Source organism: Olea europaea, unplaced genomic scaffold (assembly GCF_002742605.1).
Source record: "Olea europaea var. sylvestris unplaced genomic scaffold, O_europaea_v1 scaffold1618, whole genome shotgun sequence".
NCBI classification, from domain to species: Eukaryota; Viridiplantae; Streptophyta; class Magnoliopsida; order Lamiales; family Oleaceae; genus Olea; species Olea europaea.
The window spans coordinates 20,832-24,326 of record NW_019233817.1 but is presented as its reverse complement, the minus strand read 5'-3'; the positions used below and the strand labels follow the sequence as shown (position 1 = coordinate 24,326).

At 36.1% G+C, this 3,495-nt stretch overlaps 1 pseudogene; it reads right to left on the bottom strand.

The window, feature by feature from the left end:
• Window positions 1–1,582: 1,582 nt before the first annotated feature.
• LOC111377187 lies at window positions 1,583–2,599 on the bottom strand (annotated as a pseudogene).
• Between the last annotated feature and the right edge of the window lie 896 nt (window positions 2,600–3,495).

The window sequence follows — 3,495 nt, the reverse complement described above, 5'->3', positions numbered from 1 at the left end:
GTTTAAAAGTCTTTATTTTCTTTCAAGGAAAATAAATGTTATGATGTAAAAATATGTCATAGAAACTCTTTCTCTTTTCTCCACTGAATCATATGGCTTAAGATCATCTAAACAATCAGAAATATGAAGAACATTTGTAGGAGTATCAACTGCTGGTGGCCTTAATCTATTACATTCTATATTTTCCTCTATCATCTGCTTTCCTTGCATCGAATGACTACAAAATTTATTGGAACTTCATAAGATTGTGGCATTTCTTAATCATTTGATCATCAAAAATAGAGGTGCAAATCACTGTTTAGAACACAAAGAAAACTGCAAAAGAAGACGTGCCACAAAGTTGTCAGCTTTGGAATCATAGCAAACTTTAGCATCATAACATGAAGATAAATCAATATGCCCATTCCGCCCTTTAAAATATTAAGTCGAGTGCTTGGCACACAATATTAGCTAGTTTTAAAGAGTCAAACAATCATACACACATTGAGAAAATTACCTCGCGATTATACACCTGAGCTGGGAACTAAAATTTTCTGATTTCAAGAGCCATATAGCAAGACATGATTGAATTTTCTTGTTTAGAACTTCTTGACTTGCTATCTCCCACCTCCATCTTTCATCTATTCAGAACAAGATTAATAATAAAACATGAAAAAACTCTGAAATGGGCTTTTGTACATTGTAGGACCACCAATTATTCTTAAATCATTCTGGCATTCCTATTCTGTATATGAAGCACCACCAACTAGTCTTTCCCATTTTTGATTCATATATTCTTCTATAAATGATCACTTTTACACTTTTCTCTCAAATTCTTACACACTTCTGCCATACTACACATCCCAGTAGGTGAAAGATTTTCAAGAATGTATATTGCTTTTCACTACGTAAACAAATCAAAACGCTACGTCCTCAAAAGACAAAGTGAAAAATTACAGTCATTGCTTTATATGAAGGAAAACATCACATACAGACGTAGAAGCAAAGCAAATCGTATGTACCAGAAAAAAGGGGTTCTAAAGTTCAAAACATTGGTTACTTAAATGTCTGTTCGCAACAGTGATTGTTCGGGTTGAGGATGTTCACGAGGGTGGTAGTTAGAACTACCTGGTTAGATGAAGAAGATATGACAGAATAGAAGGAGATGGCGAAGGATTCTGGAGTGGTGGCATTCCAAATGGGAAGAGACGATGGTGGCATTGGATAGAGAAGAGAATGATCGGAAGGGTTGCAAACAATTTGGGAAAGGGGGAAGGGAAATTTTCTGTGATGTTGAAGGAGGGTAATTTAGGTAATTTATTAATTTGGAATTAATATATTTATTTTAAAATTTTTATTCCGGTCAAAGGCTAAAAATGCAAAGTGTATTGTGAAAGAGTCTATTTCACCCAATTTCCACTTTGCAGATTGTCCTTTTTTTATTTTATTTAATACAAAATCCCGTCACTTCATGCTATGTGACATAGCCTATGTCCATAAGAAAGCCTCACATTATTTCCAACAATTTCATCTGATACATTTGAAGGAAATTGAAATGACAAAAACAAAGGATGCGACAAACATTAGGGGGGTAGAAAAGCCAGCAAATCTTTTACTCGAAAGTCATGTTCTCAGCCTCTCGTCTCACGGATTCAAAAAGCACAACCAAAACTCGGGAAGATCACAATAATGAGTTTTCCAACATTCTCTGGTCTCTTCGCAATCCTAATCGTAGCAGTTGCTGCAGTATTAGATGATATTCCCACTAGCAACCCTTCTTTCAATGTTAGAAGCTTTGCAGTTTCTATGGCTTCATCGCTTGAAATTTGAATTACTTCATCAATAAGATCAACCTCCAAAACCCTAGGAATAAAACCAGCACTAATTCCTTAAATCTTATGAGGGCTAGGTTTTCCTCTAGAGAGAACAATACTTTCAACTGGTTCCACACCAGATAGCTTTATATCAAGGTTCTGCTCTTTAAGGAACTTTCCTGCACCAATGATTGTCCCTCCAGTACCAATTCCAGAAACAAAAGCATCAATTTTTCCGTTTAACCCTTTCCAGATCTCTAGTCCAGTGGTTTCATAATGTATCTTCGGGTTGGCAGGATTTTCAAACTGCTGAAGAATGTAGGAGTTAGGTGTCTTGGCTCGTATCTCTCCAGCTTTCTGAACAGCACCTTTCATTCCCTTTGCGGGGTCAGTGAGCACCACTTCAACACCAAAACCAATGAGAATTGAAGACATCATAATGATAAGCCTATATCCCTTTCCTGCTACCATGAATGCTAAGCCTATGCCAGTGTTACCACTTGTAGGTTCAATATGGACACTCTCCTCGGGTTTGATAAGGCCTTTTGCCTCAGCATCTGAAATCATGCTATAACCAATCCTATCCTTCACACTAGAGAAAGGCTCCATAGATTCCAGCTTGGCTGCAACACGCGCGACACAACCATCAACAATATTATTCAGGTATACCAATGGGGTTTTACCAATCAATTCAGTCACATCCTTAGCAATTCCAACGTTTTCCTCTGCCACATCTTCAAATCAATTCTATAAGCAGATTGCTGGGAGTGTAAGACAACTCTTCTTTTCTGGACTCTGCGTTGTGTTCTGACAAACACCTTGCAGAATTGCCCAATTGAAGTTCATATATATCACAGAAATTCATTAACAAAACTTATCAAATAAATAAACGACATTCATTAGAGTATTGCCTGATTTTCCCTAATTATATTCATGCAATTTTTCTTAATCTATTAAGATTCTAGTTAAACAAAAATTCTAAAAGAACAAAAAAAGATTGATAATTTAATGAAAGTAAAAATTAGTGGATGAATTTAGAGTTTTGTAGTTTTATTTAATTTTGTTTATGTCTATTTAAGTAAATTTACATAGCATTTAAAATATAATAAAAAATTATTTTTAAAAGTGGATGTACTTATAAAAAGTGTGGATGGAAATAGCGATACCCATCTATCTATTCATCTGTTAGTTGACCAAGAAATTCAATTCTCGACTCATTTGATCATTAAAGAGAGGGCAAAATGGTTAGATTACTATTTCAAAAACAAAAACAAACACAAACTTTTCATTTTCTTTCCACTCTCCAACCCTATCGCCCACTCCCATCTCACCTAATCTCAACCAAAATTTACCCACTTCCACCGTGTAGGCAACTGCTACCAACGCGGTTGCATACAACCCACACCATCGCCCCAGTCTACCAATCGTCTGGTGATTAATATTACTCGGTGCATGTCCTTTGTCATGCTGTTTTGCGTAGGATTTCTAGGTTGAAAGGGTTTGGGTTCATGTCGCTGGCATCGCCGCCCATACCCGGAACTGGATATCTTGCCCTTAAACTCATTACAGAAACCGTAACCTTACAACACTTGATCAAACATTATACAAGCAAAATATATGTACTTGTTATGCAGAAAACAAAAATTTCTGCTATAAGTCTTTTATTGATCGCGATTTGCCTTTTCTGGGTAATAATATGCCG